Below are 15,245 nucleotides of genomic sequence, written 5' to 3'. Positions count from 1 at the left end.
CAGTAGTTCTGAGAGTTGATTTTGAGTCCATTTTTAACCCAAAAAGGTCCAACTAGCTCATCTTTAACAATACCTGCCCATATCAGTGCCCCACCTCCACCTTGCTGCCGTCTGATTCGAAGTGGAGCTCTGTGTCCATTACTGATCAATCCACGGGCCCATCCATCTGATCCGTCAAGAGTCACTCTCATCTCATCAGTCCACGAAACCTTTGAAAAATCAGATATTTCTTGGCCCATTCTTGACGTTTCAACTTATGTGTCTTGTTCAGAGGTGGTCGGTTTCAGCCTTTCTTACCTTGGCCATGTCTCTGAGAACTGAACACCTCGTACTTCTTGACACTCCAGGTAGGTTGCAGTTGTGGAATATGGCAGCACTGGAGGATGATGTTTCCTGCGTGATCGCAAATGATGGACGTTATTAAAACAAATGCGAATGATTTCAACTGGGAAATCACCCTTATGATCTTTAATCCTCTTTCTAACGCCCACGTCTCAATACTTCTTCTTTTTTATTTTTATTGCAAACCCTTGCCTCAGTCGCCAACATTATCTTTTTCTTGCAACATGTGTGTTTATTTTTTCTCACCTTGCACCATAAGGGTGCTGCATTATTTATTTTTAAATAAATCTGACATGTGCAGACATGTTCAGTGCAAGAATGTTGTAACCTTGACCTAAAGTAACCCTGTGAAGAAACTGAATACAATCAAACAAAAAGATGATCGGTACTGAGGACCAGTGTAAAGACAATCAATTAGCATAAGTGTATTCCAGTTAGATTGGATTAGATTAGATTTTTTTGCCATTGTGCAGAGTACAGGGACAGAGGTAATAGAATGCAGTTAGCATCTAAGAGCAAATTGCAATTTACAGTGTTTGTGAAAAGTCTAAAAACAACTAGTTTTTAGTTATTGAGACACCGGTGCAGGTTTCTTTTGTTTACACCGATTAGGCATAGCATTATGGCCACCTGCCTAATATTGTTTTGCTGCCAAATCATTCCTGCCTCTTTAAGAATTAACAGCATTAACAGATTTCTTCACCCCCACAGTCAAACATTGAGGTGGAAGCTTAATGATTTAGAGTTGTTTTGGAGCAGGGATGGTTGGAGACTTATTTTAGGTGAAAAAACAACATGGCAACCCTTTCATACTTCATCACCATGAAATTCCGTCTGTTCTTCGGCTAAGTGGAACCAATTTCACCATCCAACAATGTGTCCCTTGACACAGACCTTTGTCCATATAGTATACGTATTTATTTGTTTGTATAACACGTGTGCGTCATGCCACTAATGCAAAGCTTTCACTGTGCTCTTATCGTTCACCTTCTGATAAATCCAGTCGTCCCCTTACACCAAAAGCCTCTCACACTGTGCTGATATGGAGGCTGGAGTTCACTCGACGATAAACAGGTGATAAAGAGCTCATACTGTATATAACAGTGAGACACGTTTCTCATGTAGCAGACTTAACAGCGTGGTCGGATTCCACACGGCAACATGCGGCACGTGCAGGGTCGGAGGGCAGATGATAATCTTCCAGACGGTTACAGAAGGAGACGATGAAAGTGAGATCAAAGTTTTCCCCGAGACAGAGGTGCAGAGGTCAGGCTAAAGCGTGGCTGCTTGGAATCACGTAATGTAGACGTGAGTACGCTCCTCACATTTCAGCAACTATTTTTTTATCTTATCGAGGGACAATACTATAGAAATGAAACTGATATATTTTAGTGTAGTCAATGTGCAGCTTGTATACAGTACAGAATTTACTTCCCTCAGAAAATTACTCAACATACATCCAAGTTTCTTTTCTATTTCTTGAGAAGATATATTAAAATGGTTGCTTAAATCTGAGGGGTGTACTCACTTTTGTGAGATACCGAATGTGCAGATAATCTGGTGTAAACTCACAGACGCTTAGCAAAGCCATAAAGGGTGACATGCTGAGTTCAGACAACACAGTGTTTGATTCGGATTGGTCGATTAGTTTACTGTAACATCATCTCTACCATAAGTTCTCACTGTAATTCTTCACTGTAATTGTAAATATTTTCCTTTTTATTTTTTTATATTCCAGTCATGTTTATGCCATAAGACTACAGCAGAAGTGTAAAGAGGACCTGAAAATCATACTTGAGTAAAGAAATGTGATATTTTATTGCAAAACTTACTGCATTACTTTTTTCTTCTTTTTCTTCTTCTTCTATTTCTTCTTCTTCTTCTTTCGGCTTCTCCCATTAGGGGTCGCCACAGCGGATTATCCTTCTCCATTACCCCCCCTGTCAAATACAAATAAAATTGTTCACCTCAACACTGCATTAACCGAAATCAACACAACAACCTCTTCAACACGCCAGAATGAAACCAAGATCAAACAAGTCGCAAAAAATATATAGTTTAAAAACAATTAAAATTAATATTAATAATACAATAAAATGACAGTATCATGTCACAAAGTAAGAAGAACCATTAGAAAGTCATTTTTATTTGATAAGGTAAAAATATTAAGCGCTGACTGTGATTCGGTGAGGCTCTCAGTCTCAGACAGGGATAATGTTTTTATTCAACAAGAGCTGCTTCTTGAATTTTGGGGAATTTATTCTTTTTTAGACTGAAAATGAAGCCAGCAGAGTTAAAAAGTCGCTCACAGGCAGCAGATGCAGGTAGGAAAGTGTTGAGCCTTAATGACAAAATCAACAAAGGTGCAAAATGTAATTGGTAACGCTGATCGTCAATTAAAATGTAATGGATTTTAAAGTACATACATTGAATCATAAATGTAGTCAAGAGGAAAGTAAAAGTTGCTTCTTATAAGTATACTTAAAAACTAGAAAGTAGGCAAAAAATTAAGTACAATAACCGTGTCTCCATCAAATGTCAAATAAATGCTCTTTTTAAATCAAATTTTCCACTTGCACCCTTCTTCACTTCCATCACATCAGAGCACTATATACTTAATTCTGATTTAAACTTTCTTTCGGCTTCTGCCATTAGGGGGCGCCACAGAGGACCATCCACATGTTTTTTGGCACATGTTTTACGCTGGATGCCCTTCCTTAATGCAACCCTCCCCATTTATCCTGGCTTGGGACCGGCACTAAGAGTGGCTGTGGTTGGTTCCCTGACCGGGGATCGAACCCGGGCCGCAGCGGTGAGAGCACCACATCCTAACCACTAGACCACCAGGGAACCTCATACATGATTCTAATTTGCCAGATGCAAATAGTCGCACACACAAGTGAATGTTCTGAAAGTTCTTCTAAACGTTTGTGGACACCTGGCCATAAGATTGCAGATGTAAGATTGGAGATGTGAACATCTCTTTCCGCATTTAGTCCCCTTTGCTGTAATACCAACCTCCACTCTTCTGGGAAGATGCTCCACTAGATTTTTAAAGTCTCCACTGTCTTTTTGGTAACAGATTTTTTTAAACATGACAAGTGTTTTGTCATTTGTCTTAACACCAGAAATCACACCTCATACTTAATTTGCTGCTTTGCTGTCTTATAAAAGAAAGTCACACTTGATCATCAGTCTAAACGTGTGATATTGAGGTTATTCCTTTGTTAGAAACTCAACAACTCAGTTAATACACTGAAAGGGTCGCTGCTCTGACGAGTCCTTTTAAACCTCATCTTTATCTTGAGCAGTACTTGGGTTCATTTCAGTTTTTTTTTTGTCGCTGTTCTTTGTGGAAAGTCAAAAAACAGAAAACATGAACCTCAGTGTAGTCTGTGTTTGTTTAATATTTAACCACAAGCACTTGGGATCTGCTTATGCAAGGAGAATGAATAAGTTACAGACATCGTATAGAGAATTCAGACCCACATGTCAAATGCACTTTTCAGAAAATGATGAATAAATAATACATACATATCATAATTTATGAAGATTAATCTATTCTTCCAACCCTAATGATGTTTACAGGAAACATTAAAAAGAAGGATAGTGAAGTGTAAATTCAAAAAGAGTGAAAGGAAAAAAAGTCAACAAACTAATAAAATAAACCTGAATTACAAATCTAACATCATATGTTTTGCACCAATGATTATTCATGACATATTCATGTTACGTTTAATGTTTATGAGCTGGTAGCTTTTGTTCAAAGTGTATGAGTTAAAAACAGAACTACACAGTCTTCCACATTAGTGCAGTTTTACAGCGCCATCTGCTGACTAAGCAACACACTGCTACGTTTACATTTACATGTATGACATTAGGCAGACGCATTTATCCAGAGCGACTTAAAATTATCTCATTTATACAACTGAGTAATTGAGGGTTAATAAACCTCGCCCGCCCATGACCCTTTCTCCGGTTCACCACTGTACCTTCCTGCAGACTGGGAACATCCCACAAAGCTGCAGTTTTGGAGATGCCCTGACCCAGTCGTCTAGTCGTTACAAATATGTCAAACTCGATCAAATCCTTAGGCTTGCCCATTTTTCCTGCTTCTAACACCAAACGCTTTACAGCATCCACGGAGCCAACAGCATTGTGGTTGACCCCACACACCCCTCACACACACTCTTTACTCTCCTACCATCAGGAAAGACGTCTGGAGCATTCGGGCCTCACATCCAGACTGTGCAACAGTTTTTTCCCTTAAATTATCAGGCTCCTCAACACACAGACCTGAACTGTAAAACACACACACACACACACACACACACTCAATCAACTGTGTTACCATAATGAAGAGATGATCAGTGTTATTCACTTCATGTCATAATGTTGGCTGCCTGATTGGTGTATATTATGCTATACTATACAATACTGCACTGTACTATATTATACTATACAATATTATACTATAGTATACTATACAATAATATAATTCTATACTGCATTATACTATAGTATATTATACTACATATAGTGCATAGAATACTATGCTACAGTACGTGGGTCTTCAACCAGGATTTGGCGACCCCTAGAGGGTTCGTGCCGGTACTGGAGGAGGGGCAGCTAATTAATGTTGAATCACAAATAATTTTTTGTAAAAAAAAAATATATACATGGGTAAATCATTAAAGATATATATATATATATATATATATATATATATATATATATATATATATATATATATATATATATATATATATATATATATATATATATATATATATATATATATATATACATTAAATGTATATTAACCCTAAAGCTGTTGTTTATATAAAGGTATAATTGTCCACTTGACAGTAAAATTAAATGGTAAATTCTATTAAAATTAAGGCTGAAGTTCATGTAAAGGTATAAAAGATAACTGTGAACAACCTAATAAAATATAAACAATATATACAATATATGTAGAGAAATACATATTTGAGAATACGCTGACTAGTTTGCAAATATTAAGGAGGATTCGAGAAATGCTAGAGAAACTGTAATAGTTATGCATATCATTACATGTTGTGTACAACAGGGGGCGCCGTTACTCAAGTAATCCTGTGTTGCACTGAGTTTCTCCATTAGTTTTCCCCTTAGTCCTGTCTGGCTTCCCATTTGAGAAATAAAAGTGTCTCCAAATGATGCTCCCACCACCATGTTTCACTATTCTTAGACTGATAATCAGTTTTTGGTTTTTATCACATGTGACAAACTTAAATTGTGTTTTTATAGTGGCTTTTGAGTTGCTCTTCGATTTTAATTCAAGTGGCTCGAGTTGCTTGAGGGTTTTGGTGCAACATCCAAAACAGCACATGCATAGTGTGTATTTTTTTCTGGGTCAGGGGTCAGAGCAGAAATGTAGGAGTTAAAACACTTGCCGCAGGATAGCAAAAGGAAGTGTGTGCGTGTGTGTGTGTGTGTGTGTGTGTGTGTGTGTGTGTGTGTGTGTTTGTGTGTGATACCACATGATGTGTTACTTGTTTGATCATGGCAGTGCAGTTTCTGGGAGTGAATGTAAAAAAACAGAAAAGTGGAAGCTCAATGGTTGCTGATGGAAAGGTTGGAAGTTTAAGCCCCAGGGCAGCCCCATGCCACTGCTGGGCCCTTGAGCAAGGCCCTTAACCCTCTTTACTCCAGGGATACTATATCCTGGCTAACCCTTTGCGTTGACCCAAGCTTTCTAAAAATCTGGGACATGTGAAGAAAGAATTACATTGTGTTGTAGTGTAAATGTGACACAAAATGTGTTTCTTTCTAAGATATTAAAATGAGCAAAAATGCTGTTCTTCTTAGCATTTTTCTTATATTAGAATGGAGACAGAGATGGTCTCCTGATTTCCTGATTTCTTTTCCTATGCATACTTTGGATTGTGATCTTGTTGCATCTCTTTTTTTAATTAGGTTATTTTACATTTTAGATGCTCTATTCATTAGAAATCGCCTCCCTGTGACTGCTCTCTGAGGATGTGTATTGGAAAGCTGTTTGTTTATGACAGCTATGGCTGCGGGGGGAACAAGCTGCTCCGATGTTGCAATGAAGTTATTCCTGATATTTTTAGACACTTGCTTCACCATTAGAGATGCAGTAGCTCAGAAATGGGGATCAATCCTGGGTGAAAAGGTGCATTAAAGCAGCACTCTAAAGCCTATGCTGTCTTTACCTACCTTCTGATGAAGACCTTACTGTGTGTGTGTGTGTGTGTGTGTGTGTGTGTGTGTGTGTGTGTGTGTCTGCTTAATCTCAGTTGCACGTCACAGCTCGGAGCCTGACTCTGAAACACATCTGATTCAATAAAGTGGAACCTGCAGAGGCTCCATGAGCATAAAATGTCCCTGTGCTGCCGTGAATTGTCCCTAAGTGGACATTTAAACCGGCCGTGGCGGTGTTTCGAAGCCCTGCTCAGCCCAATTACTGTCCTGCGTCTGTGCAGATGGACCCCATTTTGAGGCGTGTGTTTAACGATCGTATGTGCTTCAGCTGTGAACGCAGGCCAACAATATTTCATTCAATTAAACAATCACATGATATAAACTCCAAATGCAGGCAGGGGACACTGTCCAGGTTTGAACTGGTTTAGAGTATAACTGGAGTATTCGATATTTAATATTAATATATTGTTATTTTGATTACAAATAGTATTTTGAAGAAAAAAGTATGTATCAGAATGTCTTACAGATAAGAAGTGAAAAAAAGAAGTAACTATAACAGAAAAAGCCTTTTCTGCTATTTTACACTACACTACACTACACTGTACTACACTACACTGTACTACACTACACTACACTACACTACATTACACTGTACTACACTACACTGTACTACACTACACTACACTACACTGTACTACACTACACTACACTGTACTACACTACACTGTACTACACTACACTGTACTACACTACACTACACTGTACTACACTTCACTGTACTACACTACACTACACTACACTGTACTACACTACACTGTACCACTACACTACACTGTACCACACTACACCACACTACACCACACTGTACTACACTACACCACACTGTACTACATTACACTACACTGTACTACATTACACTACACTACACTGTACTACACTACACTACACTACACTACACTACACTGTACTACACGACACTACACTGTACTACACGACACTACACTACACTGTACTACACTACACTACACTACACTGTACTACACTACACTACACTGTACTGTACTACACTACACTGTACTAAATTACACTACACTACACTGTACTACACGACACTACACTGTACTACACTACACCACTGTACTACACTACACCACACCACACTGTACTACACTACACTACATTACACTACACTACACCACACCACACTGTACTACACTACACTACATTACACTACACTACACTACACTACACTGTACTACACTACACTGTACTACACTACACTACACTGTACTACACTACACTGTACTACACTACACTACACTACACTGTACTACACTACACTACACTACACTGTACTACACTGTACTACACTACACTGTACCACACCACACCACACTGTACTACACTGTACTACACTACACTACACTACACACCACACTACACTACAACTTATGTGAGCATAAGTATTTGCATCCCCATTATGTTACTCTGTTAACTACTACTACTAAAGTACTCATTAGATTCTTATTTAGATTTAGTCAATGTGAAGGGTACAAGTACTGGGCCAATGAAATACTGCACTACACTACACTACACTACACTACACTACACTACACTACACTATACTACACTATACTATACTACTATACTATACTATACTATACTATACTATACTATAATATACTACACTACACCACACTACACTATACTAAACTAAACTACACTATACTCTACTATACTATACTATACTATACTACACTACACTACACTATATTACACCACACTATACCACACTACACTATACTGTACTACAACACACTATACTATACTATACCATACTATAATACATCACACTACACTATACTGTACCACACTACACTGTACCACACTACACTATACCATACTATACTACACTACACTATACCATACTATACTACACTACTACACTACACTATACTACACTACACTATACTATACTATACTATACTACACTATACTATAATACACTATACTATACCATACTACACCATACTACACCATACTACACCATACTATACTATACCACACTAAACTACACTACACTATACTGTACTACAATACACTATACTATACTATACTATACTATACTATACTATACTATACTATACTATAATACATCACACTACACTATACTGTACTACACTACACTATACTATACTATAATACACTACACTATACTATACTATACTACACTATACTATAATACACTACACTACACTATACTATAATACACTATACTACACTATACTATACCATACTACACCATACTACACTATACTATACCACACTAAACTACACTACACTATACTACACTATAATACACTACACTATACTGCACTATACTTTACTTTAATATACTATACTATACTTTAGTGTATTTTTTTATATGACTTAGGGATTGGTTTCATCTGGCTACTGATCATACTGATTCTAATCCCTGATTACAGATGGATGAACATATGAGGCTCTTTCAATTCTTTCTTTCAATTTTGACATTCACTGCTTCTGAGCTTCAGCTAATTCTAAACCTTGAGTGGTTTTGTTAAAAACTTCTCCCTGCCACTGAAAGGCAAGAATACAGTAATAGGACTAATTACACTTTCACTTGTTATAGTCACACAAACCTCTTTTGTGGTATGCTGTATTCACTTTTTCTACTACACTCTGTTGAAAAAGCCATTTTCTTGACAATTTGTGAAATGGCATTGGTTTCTTTTATAATAAAAAAATGCACTACTTTGCACTAACAGACTGCCTGATAGCCCAGAGTGCTTTTCAAAAACCTTTGAATGGATCTACACATTTCTTGAAATGAGTGACTCGCTGATTAGGGTGGAATTTGTGTTACATTTACAAATGCTGTAGGTAAAAGTAAAAGTAAAAAGATGTTTTAAACAGATAAAGTGCAGGCTCCAGATGAATTTAAACAATTAAACCTGGAAAATAGCACTTTCACCCTACACTTCACTTTGAAAAATAATCAATGAAGTGCTTGAAAATTATATTTTGTGCATGTGTGTGTGTGTGTGTGTGTGTGTGTGTGTGTGTGTGTGTGTGTGTGAATTTAACACCACATCCTGAAACATCCATTTTCCACAACTCATTCATTGAAGGTTATGATCTACCTATATTTTAAAATTAGTTGATTCATTCAATTATTCATTCATTCATTTATTTATTCATTTATTTATTCATTCATTCAGCCCTGTAACCCCTTTCACCCCAGTAACAGTAATTTTTTTTCATCCTTTTTTTTTAAATAATTACAATCATATGATAATTTTTAATAATGAAGGCACTTGAAGAAAATAGCCCATCAGTTTATACTTATAATTAAAACCTTACCCATACCTAGAATTAAACAAAGAAAAAAATGCTAATTAATTCAATAAATTAATAATTAAATCAATAATGCTGAGTAATTGTTTAGAATGCTAATCAACGACTACACCGAGGCAAAACTCGACCCTGTGATCAGTACTGACATCCAAGACATTGAACAGTCACTTGATTTTCAAAAAATATTTTGAACCAAATAAAATAGTTTGTTAAAAATATCAGATATCGCACATATTCGCTTTTTTCCAGCCTCCCTTCTATATATTTTTTTCCTGAATGGATTTCCAATGCCTATAAATGTTCTAAAGATTCTTAAAATGTGTGTATAACCTTCACAATGCTGTATGATTTCCAAGGGCTCAAGGGCCCAGCAAGTGGCAGTTTGGTGGTGGTGGGATTTGAACTTGTGACCTTTCAATCCAGAGACCAACCTCTGAGCCACTGCTTTTTCTTTTTTTTATATGCATTATATGTACACTACTATTAGTGCATTCCAAAAAATAACATTATTCATTCCTCCGATGACTCTACCTGTACACTCTATATAGATCTTTTGTACAGATTTATATGAAAGTCTCTTTCTTCTTTCTAAACCTGCCTGATTCATCCTGACATCATACCTGAAACCACTTACTGCAGCTGACTATTGCTCCACTTTAACAGACAAAAGATCCATAAGGTTACTGTGGAAGGTTCAACTCAAGAACCATGAAGATGGATTTGGACTGTAATTCATATAAACAGTCTGCTACATTGGCTTAGGACTACACTTTCCATGAACAGTCTGGCATTCACATGGCAAATCGGTGAAGTTTATAACCTCAACAATGATGGAACTGTAATGAATGGACATTCGGAGCCACCAGATGAGAATAGGTACCCTATTGAGCCTGGTTCCTTTTAAGGTTTCTTCATCATACCATTTCAGTGTTTATTTTTTTCCTTGCCACTGTCGCCACTGGGCCCCTTATTAGTTCTAAAAAATATACGGGATACATTTATGATGCTAAAATTGATATAATAATGCAAAACTTTGCTTTGGGTTGATGTCCATTATATGAATTGTACATTAATATAAAATTTAATTCAACAACATTTTCAAATTATTGAATTAAATAATGAAATTATAAAAACTTGTGCAAAAGTCTTTCAAAATAATTCAAGATGATGTCATATAAATGAAATTGCCGGTAATTACTATAGATGATAACAGTACCATTTAAGAATGTTGATGTTTTATGAAAACAGTTTTCCAAAAAACACAACATTTTTCCAACACAGTACCTCTTTATTTCAGACTTCTTTCATTTTCGGGCCCTGACATAATCTCTGCCTCAATCTGGAAAATTGCCCATTCTTTTTTCCTTGAAGAGTAACTTGAGGAAGTCGATTAAACCGAAGAAGTGGGGTCAGGTGGAGGACAGAGAGGCCTTGTCAGTGGTTTTATTGCAATTGTAAGTCATCTGAAAAACAGACAAGTTTTCTACATTACAAACTGCTCCTTTAATGTTTTGTAATGTAAACCCAGTAAGCTAACTTTTTTTTGCTAAAGCTATCAGTAATTAGTGGCCTCCTTGTGACTGGAATCAAAGTGGCTGAATTTGTTATATGATCTTAAGGGCATTCGGTAAAACTCATGAAGCCTCGGGAATGATTGAGTGGACGGTCTGAATGTTCGCTCTCGATGTTTCACATAATGCTACTTGACATTCAGTGATTGAAAAGCTCTGAGCAGCTCACCATGATGCGTTCACACGCTGTGTTCCCTTCATGCGTCTGATTAAAAACACTGACAAAAATGAACGTGTCCACACTTATCCCCATGATGTTATTAGCAAAAAAATTATTTGGGAGTGTCTGGCATTAAATTTATTTTTGATTTCCTGCTCTGGTGTTGTATTTAAAATGTTTATATGAAAGTAGACACGCTGTGCTTTAAGAGTTTGCTTTTTTATTTTTTTTTTATGTGTATATTTTTTATATGTGTATATATATATATATTTATATAGTCGGTATTATAGTAGGTATAAATATTGGATTACAATTATATTGTGATTATACTATCAAATAATTCTTAGTCACGCTGTCCACTTTGTCCCTGTATCAAAACAAAAATACACAATCCCTCTACTCTACACACAAAAACCCAACAGTGTCCTGGCTAATCTTGTAATAGACATGATAGAAATTCATTCATTCTTTTATTCTGACTGAAAATATCTAGTAGGTTGATTTCCATCGTGACAGGGAACTGGTGCATCAGTGTGCGGTCAGAAAGGGTTAAGACCCAAACATTGCTCAAATTGACCCATTGTCCCTTAGGACACAAGGAAAACATATATCAAAAGTGTTGACTCCCCTCCATTCATAATCGCTGAGTCAATAGTTGTGTCTGGGTGAAGAATGAAGACCTACGTCTTCACCAAGCACTTAAACAAGCACTGAACCTGCACTCATTTATAAAAGAACCCTTTAGGTTGTACTAGAACAGAAGAACAGAATGTCAAAGATCAGGGGAATAAGTGAGTTCTCTCATGCTTTTTTCATTGATTTTTTATTGATACTGTAATTTTGCCTGATTAAGTCACTTCGAAAAGGATACATATACAGCGCAACCTCGATACTCGTGGGAGTTACGTTCTATGACCCCTCGCGAGGTTTTGACTCTCCTTTTGATGGTTCCTTTTTCAAGGGGAATTGTACATGTACTGTAGTTTAAATGCAACAGAATTGTGAATTACTTGTCATAAATATTTTATTTACTACTTTAAATGAATAATACAGTAATAAAATAGTTTTCCAAACATTTTAATGTCATTTATTAGTACAAACTCCACAAACTTGTTGAAATGAACTTTCGAGCCACTTCTCATGAACTATCAGATTTTTCGTGAGTTACTCTCAGTCTGGTTCCAAATGAAAAGTCACGAATTATCGAGGTTGCGAGTGTCAAGGTCACGAGTATCGAGGTTTCACTGATATCGGAAGGATAGCATTTCAGTCTAAGTAAAGAAATTAGAACATGGCCTTGCTGTCATTGTGTATGCTAGCTAATGACATTTTGGGGTATGCTACAACGATAACATTTCAAGAGCATGCCATGAATGCAGCCTTTTTAAGCAGTGTTTTAAGCTTGTTTCTTAAAAAAAGTTCTAATGTAACAGAAATTGTACAAAATTCCTCATCTTCATGGAAACATTAACTGGAACGTTGACTCCTTTTTCTCTAAACACACACAGTGGGACAATGAAGACCTGGGAAATCTTCACTCTTGGTTCTGCTGCTATTCTGAGCTTCTCTTAGCACAGCTGTCTCCTCCTTCATCAGTCATCTGTCCCGTCTCTCTGAAGAGACCTCAGTGTCTGGCTGATTGTAATCGTCTCCATCGATTCATTCCATTTCGTCCAGATACATTTACTGCTGAGGTGCTCTGGGTTACATTCAGGGATTAGTACTAAAATTAATAATAAAACAGTTGCACAACGGTATTGGTATTGATATTAAGTACAGTATCAAGAAGGATGGTCCCTTTTTGCCTTTCACTCCTTGCTAGCATCTTCACATAACACAAAAATATCATTTAAATGCAATTGCAATTATTTATGTAAACAATAGGTGTGTTTTCTTTACATTAAATCACATCAATTGAATAAAAACATAATGAACAAAATGTATTCAACTAATTAATAAATAAATAATAAATACATATATGTATAAATAAATCATTTTATTTATAAAATATGATATATTTTATTATAATAAATAAAAAGAATTTGCAAATTGTGTGTTTGAATAGTGTGTTAATATACCCTATGTGCATGATTTCAGGACCTCGATTTTAATATATAATAATAATAAAATAATAGGTTGAATAATCAAAAATAGGGTCCTTTTTTATTCCACAGTCTGCATTTTCTATGCCTGATTTTTTTTTTTTTACAGTATTAAAGGTAATTGTGTCTATACTTTTTTCAACAAAAACAATTCTCGATATCTGGCAACCTCCAAGACACTTACTATGCTCTTTCAGTCGCATGTAGCATGTAGGTTGAGTTATGTACCATGTGGCTTCAGCCACGGGGATGTTCAAGGACGTGCTGCGGCGATGAATAACAAACCCTTCTTCATGCTAAGGAGACTGCAACACTGGTTGCCATTGGAAACTTGTAGGAGTGTGTAGGACTCTCTCATGGATACAGGGCCGCGGGTCACGTCTGACGCGTGTGCTGTGTATTCTTAGAAACCGACTTTTGCACCGTCCTGCCTAAGAGGATTAAGAGGCTGAGTAGGAATGAGCGATATCATATGGATAGAGAGGGTCGAGAGAGATGTAAGCGCTGAGCGATTGTACCGATAAGGGATTGACACAAAAACACATTCCTGGTGTAAACTCTTAGAACGGCAACGGATGACGATCAAACACAGTGTGTTTTTAGAGAGAAAATGAACAAGTGAGATGGAGAAAAAAGCTCATGGCTCCCTCCCACACATGCACACTTGCACTATGTTAAGCAGATGCATCTCATCATCAGAGAAGCTGATTTCGCCGACGCTGCTGTAATGAATCAGAACACAGTCACAAGACAGGGTTACAAACCGAATCAACTATTTACCCAGGCAACAACTTTAAAACGCCCACGTGCATGTATGTGTGTGTGTGTGTGTGTGTGTGTGTGTGTGTGTGTGTGTGTGTGAGGGGGTATACTCCCAGACACAATTACCATCCTAAATCCATGCATTTGTCACGTGCCACTCGTCTCTCAGTGCGGTTGCCTCTTAACGTTTCAAGGTCAGTGACCAGACAGCAGCTTGATCACACAGCGGAGAGAAAACAGAGCCGGCTTCAAACAGAAATGTCAGGGAAGGGGAAGAAAAGAAAGATGGATAAATGACATGGAAAGGAAGAACGCGAGAGCATCAATAGGCGAACAAACGAATTCTGATCTGAATATGAATGCAAAAGTAATGGAAAAAAAATGCACATGTATTTGCTTCTATAAGCAACGCGAACCAAAAAAAAGGATTTCTACAGCATACGCTCATTAAATGTGCGCCGGAGTGAATGTGTGGGATTGTGTCGAGAGATGTAGCTGTAGCATACGGAATAGGTAGAGGAATGGCTTAGAGACGCATGAATGTTATACTACAGTGCAACTGTGTGGCTGAGAGAGCTAACAGACAACATTACCCAGGGTCCAACAATAACATTCCTGTGATGGTTTGAAAAAAATCTGCTGTAATAGTGTTTAAATTGCTCCGACAACATACCCTGTTAGACACAAACAAGCATTGTGGAAATATTCTTGATAACATTCCAA

This window comes from Silurus meridionalis, chromosome 29 (genome assembly GCF_014805685.1).
Source record: "Silurus meridionalis isolate SWU-2019-XX chromosome 29, ASM1480568v1, whole genome shotgun sequence".
Classification (NCBI taxonomy): Eukaryota; Metazoa; Chordata; class Actinopteri; order Siluriformes; family Siluridae; genus Silurus; species Silurus meridionalis.
Note: the sequence above shows the minus strand (reverse complement) of the source record.